Source organism: Ixodes scapularis, unplaced genomic scaffold (genome assembly GCF_016920785.2).
Source record: "Ixodes scapularis isolate PalLabHiFi unplaced genomic scaffold, ASM1692078v2 PGA_scaffold6__148_contigs__length_123643588, whole genome shotgun sequence".
NCBI classification, from domain to species: domain Eukaryota; kingdom Metazoa; phylum Arthropoda; class Arachnida; order Ixodida; family Ixodidae; genus Ixodes; species Ixodes scapularis.
Genome location: NW_024609881.1, coordinates 117182841 through 117200008, shown reverse-complemented (window position 1 = coordinate 117200008; position 17168 = coordinate 117182841). Strand labels below are relative to the sequence as shown.

The window sequence follows — 17168 nt, the reverse complement described above, 5'->3', positions numbered from 1 at the left end:
TATACCGGGCGTTTTATTATTCTGTTTTGTTTTGTTTTGTTTTTTTTTTTGCTGAAAGAAATTGTACTTTTGGTATTCCCAGGGATAACATTATCGGCTGCGGCGGACGTAAAGGAACGAGCGTAAATTGACAGTTAGTGGCCTAATAAACTAATATTTGTCATTTGCGAACGCTGGAGAGGGGGCGACCTCCTCTCCCCCGTTCGCTCCGCTGAAGTGGAACAGGGTGGGAGGAGCTCCCACTTCGTTCTTGACCTGTCACCGACTACAGTTGCGAATTCCACTTGTCATTTTGGAGCGATGACGAGATAGAGCTGAGTCATGTATTGCGTTCTCTGAGATGAAGAACGCAATGCGCGCGGAGTTGCTCCACGTATGCACCAGTCACCAGTAAAAACGACCTGTCCTCCGAGGAGGTCGAGCGAGACGCCGGCTGACATGGGGGTCGGTCACCTCACCGTCACCACCGTCTACCGTGCCTTCAAAAACACGGGGCGCAATATGTTTCTGCAGTATAACAAAAAATTGAACAAACAAGGTGCAAACTTTCATGTTTTTCCTAAGTGTGGTTTGCAGGGCTGAACCGAATACAAAAACGATACGCCGTGCTGGGATGACGTCGACTACAATGGTACACGATCATAACAAGAGCACAAATCCTGCCACGTTATTTTGCTACAGTGATAAGAGCATATATATCTTTGTCCGCGATGCGGCAACAGAGACATTATTTCCAAATTAGAGTTCGAAGTTAGCCTTCGATGCTAGCACTGACCAACTCACTTCACTCACAGGGTGAAAACGTGAAACTTTGTATCATTCGGACAGAGATCGAAAAATAACACGGGTGATATGCGGCGGGGCAGCTCTGTGGTTTTACTTGTTGTGTTGCATAGTTAGTTTCGGCCGTCAGCAAATAGTGAAAAATATCTATCTATCTATCTATCTATCTATCTATCTATCTATCTATCTATCTATCTATCTATCTATCTATCTATCTATCTATCTATCTATCTATCTATCTATCTATCTATCTATCTATCTATCTATCTATCTATCTATCTATCTATCTATCTATCTATCTATCTATCTATCTATCTATCTATCTATCTATCTATCTATCTATCTATCTATCTATCTATCTATCTATCTATCTATCTATCTATCTATCTATCTATCTATCTCTCTCTCTCTATATATATATATATATATATATATATATATATATATATATATATATATATATATATATATATATATATATATATATATATATATATATATATATATACAAAGGCAAAAATGCGTACTGTCAGAGTTACTAATTCGAAGTTTACTACGACGTTTCGAGCGGGGACCACTCTTCATCACCTAATGAAGAACGGTCCCCGCTCGAAACGTCGGAATAAACTTCGAATTAATAACTCCGACAGTACGCATTTTTGACTTTATATATATATATATATATATACATACATTTTACTAATACAATGTCTGGACATTTACACTTACCAAGTAACCATTTTCAGCTGTGATTTGAGACTGTGTTGCGCTTATCCCGCTCTTATTTATTTATTTTTTGTTTCTCTTGTTTCTGGCCTTTTTAGTATAGGCTTCCACCAGCTCGCTTGCGCGTGAACTCTAATTTCAAGTGAAACAAGTTTGTAAATTAGGGCGACACTATATAGGTTTGAAATCCTATACCAATTTTATTGCCATTTGGTGAGCCACGTACGAATTTTGAAATATATCTTTTCATACAAATAATCGATTAGTAAATCGAATAGCGATTCGGACGAATTTACTACGGCGGGAAGAACGAATTTGCAAATCTCATGGCAATTAGGAAATTTCAGCCATCCTTGGTTTCCGATTGGTCGCGCTCAGTAGCGGCTCCCTCCGCACAGAGTAGCCTCGAGTCAGAGTTCGCGGAGTCTCTACTGACCGGCCAAAAAAGTGCGGCGCTTCAACTGCTCCCGCCCAGACGACTTGATGTATTTGTATACGCCCATGACATCGGCCGCGATCGGCGATTGAGGTTCCGTTAGCCGACGCAAGCGTCAGCGGACGTCTCATATTTCCATACTCTCATTTAACTACAGAAACAAAAACAACAACAAAAAAATCATCCAGTTCATGCTCACTATGTTCACCACTGACAAGATAGTCGGTAGTTTACGAGTTTCCGTGCAAAGCCGATCAAAACGAGGCACCAGATCAACTTTTACGGCTGCCATCAGGAAAGATCTGGCTTGTCGCGTTCCCTCAACGACACTCCGAATATTGTTTGTGCCCCACGCACCATCCTCTTGTAGCAATATTTTTATTGTCCCCATGTGATTTCTTTTTTATGTTCTTACTGGTGTTTGATCATAATTCGGTCATTGAAATCGTTTTTGCTGCCGACCCTACCATTATTTTGACCCTCTGGCAGCAAAGGAATATTATGCCGGCATTACACACGAAATAAGAATGTAGACACTCCGTCCCATATCTCAAATTACATCACAACGTGTTTACACAACTGTAGTGCAGAGGTACGATGAGCAGGGTCTGAGAAAATATTAGTTTCAGTATTTTCAAAAGAGCGACGAAACAAAATAAAGAAAGGACCGCCAATCGGCAGCGCGCGCAAGCAGAGGCAGTATGACAGGAAGCGCGAGGTGTGTCTTTCGTACGGCCGGCATCAACTCACGCACTGTCCGAAGATGTACTCTGTTTTACTCGTAGGATTGCAACGCTGCGGAATGTAGGCGTGTGATTTCAGAAAGCGCGTCCTACCATTTCTACGCGCGAGTGCTCCTGCAACCCAAGCATTGTATACAGTTACGTCCTCGCGCCCGTGCCTTGGCCAGCCCCGTACACAACTTATGCAGTATCGAAAAGGCATAGTTCAAAATTGACGGTCCCACTTTTCCATACCGCTTCAAAACCCCATCTCGCTCAAATCACTTGGCAGCCGGACAATTTTGGCAGGGGGCCTCAAGTTGGGGATTATCCGGTACATTGTCCTCCCAACAATGAACGTGGGCGCGACGCGCCAGAGGGTGAACACGTGAAAGGAGGGGCGTAAGAGTGGAGAAGGAAACTCAAGGTCGCAAGCGACGGGAAAAAGGGTTTCGAAATTGGCGCGCAGGTTTTGCAGCATTTGCTCATACGGACAGCCAACGCCGCCCTGGTGGTTCAACTAATGTTTTGTTCAAGATGGCCGCCGTGGTACCGCAGCCTTAAGAAGTTTTAAGAGATCTCGTCTCTCTCAGTCGTACTCGGTCGCAAGAGTGTGAACGGGCCTTAACGCTGTCTCGTTCTCCCGCTTTGCTCCTGGGGCCCTAAACTCGTCAAACACAAAGTTGGTGTAGACTAGTTCGCGGATTGGACGTCGGCGAAAAAAGCGCCAAGTCATCGTCGTGATAGGCCAATCGGAGCGCTCCATCAACTTCGGCCCCAACTTTGTGTTTGACGAGTTTAGGGGCCCTGTTGTCCTGTTTCCTGGCATTGGCATAACCTAGAGTGGAGCTTCCAGATGTGAGAACTATATTATTTTCTCTTTCCGGACAAGCGGTGTGTGTGTGTATTTATATATATATATATATATATATATATATATATATATATATATATATATATATATATATATATATATATACCGGGTGTTCATTTTTATTTCGAACCGATTTATTTAAAAAAAGCAGTGAAAGTTACACTTATGCTGCTTGTGGAGGTGAGTTATACGTAAAGATCAGTTGGCTAATTAACTAAAATTCAATAATTAACTTTTTAATTAATGAGAATAGACGTATGGTTCCAATTAGAAACTTGCTCAGCGTCATCGAAAAGCACTAAATCAGTCATTTTCAGAAAGACTTTGAGCGCGTGAGAAGCGTAGTAGTGCACTAAAGTTACCACTCGTGGAGCAGATACAAAGCTAGCGGTTGCGGTAAGGCGCCCGCGCGATTTTTCTGTCTCTTATCTAGCACCAGCCTTGTACCTGCTCCACGAGTCGTAACTTTAGTGCACTACTACGCTTCTCACACGCTCAGAGTCTTTCTGAAAATGACTGATTTAGTGGTTTTCGGTGACGCTGTGCAAGTTTCTAATTGGAACCATATGTCTATTTTCATTCATTAAGAAGTTAATGAACGAATTTTAATTAATTAGCCAACTGATCGTTACGATTAGCCCCCTATAATATGTCCCCCTGGCCGTATAACTCACCTGCACAAACCGTATCAATGCATCTTTTACGTTTTTTTTTTAAATAAATATGTTCGAATTAAAAATGAACACCCGGTATGTATATATATATATATATCTTCCTCAGATTGTTTAGCACGGTATATCGCAAAATCGAAATAACTCAAGAAGGAGGAGAGGAGGGGACGGGAGGAGGAGGAGAAAGTACGGAGAGGAGGGTGTGCCCCTGCTTTTCCTCCGTACTCTTCCCTCCTCCTCCTCAAGAGCTGCGCTCTAATTTAACATTACAAAAAAATTTTAAACGTCTTTCTTTTTTTTTTAGGGGGGGGGGGGGGGGGGTTGGTTAGCAAAGTTTCGTTTCGATTAGCAATGTTCTGTTTGGATTTTATGCGTATACATGCCTAATTACTGTTTATACTTGTGTGCAATTAGGTGTGCATGTCCAGTCCCCTCTATAATGCCTTCGGGCCCTGAGGGAATAAATAAATAAATCTGTCTACTCGCGTTAAGAGTGCGGGTGAAAATAAAGTATAGATGAGCAAACGACCAATGAAGCTCGAGCTTTCAGTGCTCTATCGAAGCAATAAAAATGCTTTTCTTGTAGCTTTTTTTTTTGTTATTGTTTTTTATATCCACCAATAAAATTTTGCCAACAGCAAAAAAAAAAAAAAAAAAAAAAAGCGAGGCGCAAGTAGACACTTTTTTTTTTTTTTTCTCACTGGAAACCAACTTGACCACGTCTGCTGACGTTTCGCCCGGAAGCCCAATCAAGCCCCAGTTTGCAGTATATAAGTCTGTTTCGTCTAGTACATTATCCGACCGCCCCGAGCGCCAGCTAGCGGCGCCTCTATCAATTCCTCCGCGTCGCTATTTCTTCGCTGTCCGTGTCAATTTTGCCGAGGCACCCCAAATTGGGCAAAGAGACCGAGAGAAGAGAGATTGGACGACGAGGATGCCGGCCGAATCGAACTGTTTCATGTTCCTGCTTTACAACACGTCGAGCCACGGAGAGAAACCCGGAACGCTGATTGGAGATGCGACTCGTCGGGACGCGGCCATTTCTATCCTCGCGGGCGAAAACTCAGTCTCGCGAGACTGGTGGCGTTATCGTGTTGGGTGAGTTGATAAGTATGCGCAACGGAGTACTATCGCGGACAATATGAGCTGAAACAGCGCTCCGGCCGGCGGACGGTACTACCTGCGCCGCCTGTCGCCTTACTCCGCACACATGGCGCACCCCGAGTCCGAGATATTTTCTCACTTGCGCTCGCTGCACCACTGCGCTCTTCCGGCTGTCTGCAAGCGAGACGGTGGGTGCGACAGCGGGCATGTGTGGTAGGGCGGCGGGGGGAACAAAAGATTACACTGGTCGTTCCCCTCTTGGTATTGATTTACTTTACTGTATCGCGTAAAATCCCGTAGAAAAAACGCTGACTGGTGAAGGAAAAATATTGAAGTGTCTTAAATTTCAACTGCGATTACCGTTCTTAAAAGTCATATCAAAATACGTTGCAAGTTGTTTTTGTTTGATTTGAGGTGCATGCACAAAGGGGATATCGTAAAATATAGGCCAAAATGTGTAGGCCAAAATGTGTATGCCAAATTTAGTCCGGCTCCAATGTATTTTTTTTTCTCTCTTTCACTGATCATATATGTTCAAAAAACGGTAAGCATATATGTTACTGGGAAGGTTTTGTAACCTCGATTAGTATGAAAAGGTTTAAAAATATTATTGCTTCATTACTGGGCCCACGTGTTTCTTTCAAGCAAAACAAGTTGCTGACAAGACACCAGTTTTTTGTTTACGAATTCCTAGTCTTAATAAGGTGGACAAACAGTCATATATTTGCCAAGAGAAGGAGATTGAAACTTAATCGAAAGAATATTTGCAGAGGACATTGTCAGACACAAAAGATTATTAGTCGGCATGGAAGTTCAACTGCACTATACAAGAAGATCGGGATGAAGGAGGCACCCGTTCAAAAAGTATGCGTGGTTAACGGCGTCAAACAGTGTGTCGCAACCGTAGCATCAAGCTTTTTCCAATCGGCAGAAGTCCAGTTCAGGGGGTCCCGAGGCGCAGTAAAACTTGCAAAATAATTTAATACCGCGTCGTTCTCCCTTGACCAGCGACCACGGCTTTATCCTGTCTGGTAAGAAATCATAGAGCGCGGCCACGAAGTCTGGCTCAGCCCCGAAGCTGCTCCCATTCACCTCCCATTCACCTCCCATTGTTTTCCACAATTTGTAGGCAGTGGCGCGGTGGAGGGGACGACGTGACATAGCTACCTTGACGCGCCTCCAAATGTTTTCGATGATATTCAGATCGGCTCCTTTTGGGGGCCAAGGCAGCTTCGTCAGGCAGCGCTCCTCGACGAGATACGAGCGTGACAGCGCATTTTCCACTTCGGCGCTTTCTTGAATTGCACTGAAATGCATGTTGGAAACGTGAACATTGGGCTACACGGCACACGCATCGTGATGGTGGTTCCTTCGACCAATATTTTCGCTAGCAGACGGCCGGAAGAGCGCAGCGGCTCAGTGAGCGCAAGTGATAATTTATCTCGGCCTCAGGGTGCGCCGTGTTTTGGGAGCGATGCGACAGGCGGCGCAGGTAATACCGTGCACAGGCCGGAGCGCTGTTTCAGCTCATATTGTCCGCGATAGTACCTTGGTTTCCATAGCTCGTCTCCGCGATGCCTAAGCGCCGAGAAACAGAGAGAGAGAGAGAGAGAGAAAGAGGGAGAGGAGGAAACGAGAGCGCGCGGTGATGTCAGAACGCCCAGCTCTGATTGGCTCTGATCGAAGGATAGTGGGTAGACCTCAAGGCAGCCTGCTTCGAGGTCTACCCACTATCCCTTTCATCAGAGCCAATCAGAGCTGGGCGTTCTGCCATGCACCACGACCCCTGTAAAAGAAGCAGACGAACTTCCGCTTCGCATAGAGCTGCTTTTGTGTCTTCACTCGTCGAACGCGTTAAGGCCCGTTCACACAGTTGCGACCTTTTAGAACCGGGTGCCTTGGTACCTCTTAATGTCTCTTACGACGAGAGGACACACTGGCGCCATCGATTGGGTAGCAGCGGAAACTTGGCGGTCCGGCATATTTTATATTTCTCTCGCGCATTATCTTTTCTTCACTCAAAAAACTTTTGCCAACGTTATAAACGAGCCTTTCTCATAGGTATTACGCACATTCGACCTCGGAAATCCCGTAAAACTTTCGCTCTCGTGAAATGCAGTTCCAGGGTCACCGCATAGATGGCGCCAGCGTGCCAGTGTGTTCTCTCGTCCTAAGAAATTTTAAGAAATTTCAAAAGGTCTCGTCTCTCTCGGTCGTACTCGGTTGCAAGACTGTGCGTCTCTCGGCGCACATAGTCACAAGCTTGAAGACAGACATATATACTATAAAAGCGCCGGGGCATATAGTACACGCACGGAAACATGACGGGCGCCATGACGTTGCGCTCTTGGCGGTGCTCGATTGGCCCCATCGATAGACCTTTTTTTTCGGCAGGGCGCGCCATCTAGCAGCCACTGCGCCAATGATCCGGGTCGGCCATTGTTTGGCCACGTCCCCTGAACATGGATTGGACACGACGTCAGCGTTCAGAGTGAACTCGGATCCAATCACACGCTTCGTGACCAAGAAATGGCGACAGCCAATGTTGCTCGATGAACTTTTGAAAAGGGCACCTATTGACCCTAGCGCGGCCGTCCATTATCAGATCCCCTGCTTGCATTCACAACCTAGTGACGGCAAGCATTGGAAAGATGAGCGTTCGGACCAATCACACGTTTCGCACTGAAAGCGATACCGAGATGGATAATATTGGGGTCGCTCGCATCACCCATATAACGACTGCAAATGTTTTTTTGTTTTTTTCAGTGGAAATTACATTTTTCTTAATCAAAGAAGCAATACACAAAAGATTAAGATAGGCCCATGGAAGGTTCAATCTTACAATCTAGGACCTCGGACCATTATCCACCGTGTAGTGTTAGTGTAATGTACGTACTATATCGCACAAAGCGGCTGTAAAGAAGGTCAACCACGGTGCAGCCGACGACGTCTATTTTTTCGGGGCCGCGCATTTCGCAAATACTGTATATGACCTGGTCCAGCTCAAAAGCCGCGTTTCCTGGCTATATTATAGCCTCACGGTCATTAGGACCGACTCGGTCATAGTTTGCAGCAGCCTCGACAGTCCCAAAAGCACATTTTCACCTAAAATGAGCGCGAAACAACAAAAGAGCAGGAAGAAGGAAGCAAAGGGCAACTTCTTAAGTGTTGGCGCGCGAAACGGTTGCGGCACGACTGGTTCGAAAACGAGACCCCCTAGGGTCGCTTTCGGCGTGCTGCGTCTTCCGTCACATAGACCTCTTTCGAAAATTCGTCGTCCTCTTGGAAAGTTGGGAACAAGCCACGGATGACGCGAGGTATTCGTGCCGCGTACAGAGGAAGGCTAGTGCAATACCACCTCTTCTGACGTCATCACAAGTGAGTCCACACCGAACTTGTGCCTGTCTAAAATACTCTACTCAAGATACTGTATTTCAATTAACGTTGATTGTATTTCGGTATCTTGCAAATACATTTCGTCTAGAGTAGTTGCTACCGTAGCGAACCCAGGGTCGTCCTCGTTGTCGGGCTCCGCAAGAGCCAGGCGCTGACCAGGACATCGGGAAGATGATAGGTCTCGGAAGCGGGGTGACTTTTCACAGGAGTTTAATTTACATATGTACAGGTAACAAAACAAAGCAGGAAGACCCTCTCGCAGAAGTTGGGCTCCTACCTCCCTCGCACAAACCCAGCGCTCAACCACACACACCGGGAAGATCAGCTGTTGCAAGGACGCCCTTGTCTTCCGACGCGAAGGACGCACATAGACGGGGTTGAAAGAATGCCAGAGGTTAGCTTGTCCGGCTTCTCGGTCCGAGCTCGAAGGAGCGGCCGTGGACAGGGATTAGGGATTAGGGAAGGCTGACTGGGCGGCTGGCTGGGGCTCCCTAGGCTGGGGGGATCTCCAAGTTCCCATCTGCAGGCTTCAGGAAGGGTAAAGTCATCCCGGAAGTGTCTCGTCTGGCTTGCCGAACTGACAGCGAACGGATCACCATGGAGAAGAGATTTGGCCCAAGTGGCCGATTCACTACACTACTCTATCTTAATTACGTTTCTAATTATCTTTGTACTCAGTAACTCAAATACATTATTCAACCTTTAAAAAAATTCGTCGCCGGAACAATCTACGTAACTAAGGATCGTCAAACTCCACGGCAAAGATGAACCGATTGCAGTCTTGGAGGCAAGCGACCAAACACACACACACACGCACACATATTATATACATATATATATAATATATATATACCTGATGAAGAGCGGCCCCCCTCGAAACGTCGTAATAGACTTCGTATTAGTAACTCCGAGAGTACGCAACTTTGGCTTATTAACTTTTCCCGGTCCATTTTTTTTAGATTTACCTTACTACACACACACACACACACACACACACACACACACACACACACACACACACACACACACACACACACACACACACACACACACACGCACACGCACACGCACACGCATATATATATATATATATATATATATATATATATATATATATGGGTGATTTCATCTCAAATCGGGCAGGCTAAAAGGGTCTAATTTTTAATTTTCACGAAAAAAATATATGTTTTTGGGGTATTTCTCAAATGAAGGAGGGCGCAAACCGCATGTTCTCCCGATTTTTTGTTCTCGAGTTACGAGCCGTAGAAGCCGCAGTGGCAGAAACTAGTGTTTTTGCCTGCCGTCGCAGGTCGCGTGTTTGACACCCTCTGCTGACGTTATTGTATTCTCTACACCATTCTAACTTTTCCCCATCATTTAATAGGTATTATAAAAATACCTTGATGTATTTAAATATTTTTAGGAATTTGATTGTTTTCTACAACACAGGTCAAACTCGTCACTCCGGTCTCTTTTCGGTTAAATTTAACAGGTCATTACTTTGTCTGTACTTAAGGTAAATTTTCTTTCTTTGGCTCTACAGAAAGCCCAAAGCAAGCCCATTATAGATATAATAATATCATTATGATCTGTCGACTAGCCGCTCCGCTACCTTCACGTAAACGTTGTAAGAAATAACAAATGTTGAAAGTTTGAGGTCGATTTTCTCAAAAACCCCATTTTTGTAAATTTTTATTTTTTAAATTCTTTTAGACATATTAGTCGACTACAAGAAAAAAACTGTCTAGAAATGTAATATTTTGGTTGTATATCCTCTGTTTGAGCCGCAATCGCGTGAAATGTGTGAACATTTGTTATTTTTCACAACGTTTACGTGAAAGTAGCGGAGCGGCTACTTGGCAGATAATAATGATATTATTATATCTATAATGGGCTTGCTTTGGCTTTCTGTAGAGCCAAATAAAGAAAATTTACCTTAAGTACAGACAAAGTAATGACCTGTCAAATATGACCGAAAAGCGACCGGAGTGACGAGTTTGACATGTTTTTTAGAAAACAATCAAATTCCTAAAACTATTTGAATACATCAAGGTATCTTTATAATACCTATTAAATGAGGGGGGAAAATTAAAAGGGTGTAGAGAAAACAATAGCGCCAGCAGAGGGTGTCAAACACGCGACCTGCGACGGCAGACAAAAACACTACTTCCTGCCACTGCGGCTTCTACGCTTCGTAACTCGAGAACAAAAAATTTGGGGAACTTGCGGTTTGTGCTGTCATTCATTTGAGAAATGCCCCTAAAACATATATTTTTTTCGTGAAAATTAAAATTTATACTTATTTATTCTGCCCGATTTTAGATGAAATTTCTCATATCGGGCAGGCTGAAAGGGTCCAGCTTTTAATTTTCACAAAAAATATGTATGTTTTAGGGGCATTTCTGAAATGAATGACAGCGCAAACCGCAAGTTCTCCAAATTTTTTGTTCGCGAGTTACGAAGCGTAGAAGCCGCAGTGGGGTGATTCCACGTCAGTTCATGCAATGATGGTCCGGCTCATAATTTAGATATTTTTGTTAAAAATATATATGAAAGCCATGTTCTTGGGAGGAACATTCAGCTAGATATGAACGCCGTAACAATTTTTTTCGCTGAGAAATAAAATGGAGAAGCTTGAGGCGTGGAAATTGAGAAGATTTCACAATGCTACTTTGCACAGTCGTCATTTCCTTATCGAACCTTTCACGGCACCATAACTTTTTTAATAGGTTTTACAAAGGTTATACAACACATACATAAAAGATTAAAAATGTCCATAAAATATTTCAATGCAAACAAAAATATCAAACATGGCACAAAAACGCGTTTTAGAGACATATTCACAATTTTTTTGCAAATAAACCATCTTTCATAATACTTCACAAAACATATCAAAATGCGCGTATTTCAGTATTCTTTACGAATATATAAAGATAATATGCCCACCCTTAAACATATTTTTGTTATCAACGCGGAAATTCGGCTGATTTCTCAAAATGTGGCAAGATTGGGCGTCGATATTTAAAAAACTCCATCTTTTATTTTCTTTAAACTCCCCTTGGCACTTTGCAGTGACTTGAACTAACCTGTTATGGCAAAAGATTGAGTAACATATGACCTCCAAGCGGGAAAAGCTACGACAAACCTTCACTCGGAGCGAGCCGACGTCTTCGTCATAGCGGCTTTGCCGCACAGCACCAAACGTTTGGGCGTTAGTTATGGCATGTATTTTATATTATTAAAATTCTTTTTTTATACGCGGTGAGTATTAGTGACGTGAAAAGAAGCTTTGAGCTGGAATGCCATTAATTAGCTTACAATTCACAGGAATAAAACGGCACCACTCTGCAAATTCGCTACCTATGCATCATAAGCTTAAAACTCTCAGTTGCGCGAATGACCATGTATACATCTTGCCTCTCGGCATATGCTGACTTTCACAGATGAGTTTCCTTGTGAATTTCCTGGATTCCTTTGACAGGTATTACGGTGGTCCACTGTGCTTGCTTCACCGCACGAAACTCTCGAACTCGAAGACAGTTGTGAGCACTGCGCAGAGTGGTTTGACGCGTTTTGCGAAGTGCTGAAGGCATGTAGTTCTCACCAGGAACGCAAGCGATTGTACGTGCTTCTGCCATCAATCATCCTGAAGAAAACAATATTGCGTCTGGTGTCGGGTGCGACTGCCTACATGATTGATCAAACATGAAAACTGAAGCGCAAAGGTGGTGTTTGGGCAACCCCTGATCCCTACATGGGGAAAAAGGCGAATGCCGAAGACGGGGGGGGTTGCAATTGAGTACTACACACGCGACGACCTCGCATGCTCTGTTCAAAGCCCCGACAAAAAGGACGTCGTCAAAACCGTGATCAACGACATGTTCAAAGTCGTAAAAAGGTTTATGACCCGCTCTATTAAGGAAGCTTACCAGCTGTTTAGGAAGGACCATCCCCAACCCGAACTAGGCATCTCCAAATTTTATTCCCTACGACCAAAATGGGTAAAAAAAAAAAAGTCCCGAGCACGAGGTGTGCGCATGCATATATTGCGTCAATTTTCAGTTGCTTTTAACGGCAATAACAAATGCCCCAAAGAAGACATTTACTGAAGACGACCTCAAGCGCATCTACCTCTTCTGCGCTCCACAGAACGATTGCTTTCTGCGCCGTTGCGAAAAGTGCCCAAAAACGCAGAGCATCTCGCTGCAGTCGCTTCATCTCGACGAAGACCAAAAGATCTGTTTCGCGTTATGGGACGCTGGCGAACTCGTCAAAAAGGTTATGGACACCTCTGCCTTCCTGCGGCAATAGGAGAGCGAAAAGTATATGAGGCATTCTTACATCCTTGACCTTGAACGAAGCCTGATACATGACACAAGAACCGCCTTACCACCCAAGGCAGTGATGTTCCACTTCGATTTTGCGGAAAAATGGACAGTACTCTTTCCAACGGAAGTGCAGAGTTTTCATTGAAAAAAAAACTCAAGTGTCTCTCTCCACAAGTGTGGTTACGTCCACGCAAGGCACGCAAAGCTTTGCCGTTGTCACCGATACGAAACATGACACAGCTCACGTTCTTCTAGCCACATAGGCCATAAAAGAGTATGTTAATGTTCATTTCCCAGTCTTTTTTTAAATAAATTTGGTATCAGACGGAGCGGCGGCGCATTTCAAGAATCGCTTACAATTCCACGAATTGTCTCGGAAGCCGCACTCTTCGGCAAGATGGATCTTTTCAGCCACTGGACACGGAGAAAGCGCTTGTGATGAAGTAGGTGGAAGAACCAACGCTCACCAAGTTCCTCGCTTGCGTTGAGTTGAGCGAGATCTTCGCTCAACTCAACGATTGCCACCGCTAAAGACTTTGTGGAAGTGCGACGTAAAAAAGTAACAAATGTCTGCATGTTCCACCTGTCTGTGGAACGGGTTCGAGAGTTTCGTGCGGTAAAGCAAGCAGAGTGGACCACCATAAAACCTGTGAGAGGAATCCAGGCTTCTCATCTGTGGAAGTCATCATATGCCGAGAGGCCGGATGTATACATGGCTACTCGAATAACTGAGAGTTTTAAGCTTATCTATGCATAGTTAGCGAATTCGCACAGTGGGGCCGTTTTGTTCCTGTGAATTGTAAGCTAATTAATGGTATTCCAGCTCAAAGTCCATTTTCGCGTCACTAATACTCAGCCCTTATGAAAAAAAAATTAATAATATAAAATACATGCCATAACTAACGCTCAAAACGTTTGGTGCTGTGCGGCAAAGCCGCTATGACGAAGACGTCGGCTCGCTCCGAGTGAAGGTTTGTCGTAGCTTTTCCCGCTTGGAGGTCATATGTTACTCAATCTTTTGCCATCACAGGTTAGTTCAAGTCACTGCAAAGTGCCAAGGGGAGTTTAAAGAAAATAAAAGATGGAGTTTTTTAAATATCGACGCCCAATCTTGCCACATTTTGAGAAATCAGCCGACTTTCCGCGTTGATAACAAAAATATGTTTAAGGGTGGGCATATTATATTTATATATTCGTAAAGAATATTTAAATACGCGCATTTTGATATGTTTTGTGAAGTATTATGAAAGATGGTTTATTTGCAAAAAAATTGTGAATATGTCTCTAAAACGCGTTTTTGTGCCATGTTTGTTATTTTTGTTTGCATCGAAATATTTTATGGATATTTTAAATTTTTTATGTATGTGTTGTATAACCTTTGTAAAACCTATTAAAAAAGTTATGGTGCCGTGAAAGGTTCGATAAGGAAATGACGACTGTGCAAAGTAGCATTGTGAAATCTTCTCAATTTCCACGCCTTAAGCTTCTCTATTTTATATCTCAAAAAAAAAAATTTTTACGGCGTTCATATCTAGCTGAATGTTCCTCCCAAAAACATGGCTTTCACATATATTTTTAACAAAAATATCTAAAATATGACCCGGACCATCATTGCATGAATTGACGTGGAATCACCCAGTGGCAGAAACTGGTGTTTTTGCCTGCCGTCGCAGGTCGCGTGTTTGACACCCTCTGCTGGCGCTATTGTTTTCTCTACACCCTTTTAACTTTCCCCCCTCATTTAATAGGTATTATAAAGATACCTTGATGTATTCAAATAGTTTTATGAATTTGATTGTTTTCTAAAAAATATGTCAAACTCGTCACTCCGGTCGCTTTTCGGCCATATTTGACAGGTCATTACTTTGTCTGTACTTAAGGTAAATTTTCTTTATTTGGCTCTACAGAAAGCCCAAAGCAAGCCCATTATAGATATAATAATATCATTATTATCTGCCGAGTAGCCGCTCCGCTACCTTCACGTAAACGTTGTGAAAAATAACAAATGTTCACACATTTCACGCGATTGCGGCTCAAACAGAGGACATACAACCAAAATATTACATTTCTAGACAGTTTTTTTCTTGTAGTCGACTAATATGTCTAAAAGAATTTAAAAAATAAAAATTTACAAAAATGGGGTTTTTGAGAAAATCGACCTCAAACTTTCAACATTTGTTATTTCTTACAACGTTTACGTGAAGGTAGCGGAGCGGCTAGTCGACAGATCATAATTATATTATTATATCTATAATGGGCTTGCTTTGGGCTTTCTGTGGAGTCAAAGAAAGAAAATTTACCTTAAGTACAGACAAAGTAATGACCTGTCAAATTTGACCGAAAAGCGACCGGAGTGACGAGTTTGAAATGTGTTTTAGAAAAGAATCAAATTTCTAAAAATATTTGAATACATCAAAGTATCTTTATAATACCTATTAAATTAGGGGGAAAATTTAAAAGGGTGTAGAGAAAACAATAGCGTCAGCAGAGGGTGTCAAACACGCGACCTGCGACGGCAGGCGAAAACACTAGTTTCTGCCACTGCGGCTTCTACGGCTCGTAACTCGAGAACAAAAAATCAGGAGAACATGCGGTTTGCGCCCTCCTTCATTTGAGAAATACCCCCAAGACATATATTTTTTTCGTGAAAATTAAAAATTAGACACTTTTAGCCTGCCCGATTTGAGATGAAATCACCCATATATGTGTGTGTGTGTGTGTGTGTGCGTGTGTGTGCGCGTGTGCGCGTGTGCGCGTGTGTGCGTGCGTGCGTGTGTGTAATAAACTTCGAATTAGTAACTCCGACAATACGTATTTTTGACTTATTAACTTATTAATATATGATATTATTTTTTATTATTATTTTATTGCAGTTTGAAGGTACAGGCGTTTGTTCTCGTTCTTGGTGGAGAGACAAAATACTCGGTCTTGATTTTACGATCAGAGGCTGCTGTCCTCTAGACGATCGATGTTTTTCCTGATCGTGCAAGCTTATCGTTCACTCGCGCACTCGTCATCAAGTCTGGCTGCCTGATCAACATCTAGTATGGCTATTATAGGGAGATGCAGTGCCGGCCTATGTGTCCAGTCCGCCGAATCGCGTCAAGGCATACGGTCGAGACCAGTTATAACGAAGTCGGTTATAACGAAATAGCGGCTACAGCGAAGCGATCACGATTTGCCATTCCCTTTTGCACTTCGTTATGACCGAAGTCGGTTATATCGAAATAGCGGATATATCGAAGTGATTTACGATTCTCGTTGACTTCGTTATAACCGGTGTCGACAGTATTACGAACTTATTGCGCATGCGCAATGTGTCAAGAGCCGAGCGAGCAGCATGTAGCCAAACGAAAACACGCCAGTTGCCATGCCTACGTGAATCCCTCCTCGTTCCTAAAAGCCTTCGGTACCCATTATGTTGCATCTCCCGAATTATTTCAAAGTAAACTTCGGTTGCAGCAGCTAAGCCGCCTCTTGAAAGTCGGAAAGATCACAGCAGACTTTCAGCGAAGTAATCCCAAGCAGAGCACCTCTTTTAAGTGTTTTATTCTTATATTACCACAATTGCATACTTGCTGAGTATCTTGGAATGTAATTCAATTAGTTCTTCAAGATGGTTCGCAGTAAATGTAACTTAAATACTAGTCTAAATACATTTTCAAATGAGTATTTAGTATCTTCTTAAATACTTTTGTTCAGTATTTGGCACGACACTGGTACACACGGCGCAACCCTTCCGCGTTCGCGTCGCCGCAAGCGCGTCTCGCAAAGTGACGCGTCTGCCGCCTTGCGGCGATTCTCGTCGTGTTTCGGCGTGCCAGCCGCTGGGGGCGGGTCGGGCGATCCACTAACGATGACGTCACGCACAGGCCTTCTCTTCTAGGTGGTATTGACTAGTGTCAGTGTTAAAAGTAACGCGTTGCTAGAACGACCGTAACGGGTTCCATTTTTTTCAGTAAGTTAGAATCCGTACTACTTACGAATAAAGTAATTCCGTCACATTTTTTTTTACGGTTTTGTCTATTAAATTACGTTACTCATTACTGGTTAGTTCTGACTAAAATTAGTCACGTTTTAGGTCCCTTTGAAGCGCCAACACGCCAATGGGACGGTGTTTTATCTACG

The 17168-nt window shown here is 43.4% G+C and overlaps 1 protein-coding gene across 2 annotated transcripts in view; it reads right to left on the bottom strand.

Moving 5' to 3' along the window:
• LOC8033429 (MIF4G domain-containing protein A) overlaps positions 1-17168 on the bottom strand; it is a 78423-nt gene that overhangs the window by 36528 nt on the left and 24727 nt on the right. The window lies entirely within an intron of this gene.